This window comes from Sphaeroforma arctica (assembly GCF_001186125.1).
Source record: "Sphaeroforma arctica JP610 unplaced genomic scaffold supercont1.14536, whole genome shotgun sequence".
In the NCBI taxonomy this organism is placed as follows: domain Eukaryota; class Ichthyosporea; order Ichthyophonida; genus Sphaeroforma; species Sphaeroforma arctica.
In genome coordinates, this window is record NW_014026022.1 from 1 (window position 1) to 574 (window position 574).

The 574-nt window shown below is 40.8% G+C and overlaps 1 pseudogene across 1 annotated transcript; it reads left to right on the forward strand.

The window, feature by feature from the left end:
* Positions 1–279: 279 nt before the first annotated feature.
* On the forward strand, positions 280–437 carry SARC_18206 (hypothetical protein; annotated as a pseudogene; the record flags this gene model as incomplete). Its single annotated transcript has 1 exon — positions 280–437.
* Between the last annotated feature and the right edge of the window lie 137 nt (positions 438–574).

Genomic DNA, 574 nt, shown 5'->3' on the forward strand with positions numbered 1-574 from the left:
CGACACACACACGACACACACACACACACACACACACACACACACACACACACACACACACACACACACATATATATATATAAAACATATATACATGCACACTATGTCTACGTAAACATGCAACTATATCTTTAGACATCCCATGCAATGCTGTGCAAATATATCTTATGCGAGTGTATCTGTTTGCCTGTATTAAATGTATACTTAAATCTGTGTGTTTATATCTATATTCAATTATTTTCATTTATTGACATACACCCATCGGCAGGTGGATGGCGTATGAGGACGGCCTTAGGCGCAGCGCTGTTTGCGGAACCGCATCTGTTACTGTTAGACGAGCCTTCGAATCATTTGGACTTAACAGCCCTGCTATGGCTGGAGGAGTATATACTGGAGAACATGCACGACGCTACTATCATCTGCATCACACATGATAGGTGGGCATGCGATAGATACTTATGGGCGTTTCTATACACACCGACATGCAGACAGATACGTACATAAATGTACATATATATATATACACAGACACAGACACAGACACACACACACACACACACACACATATATATAT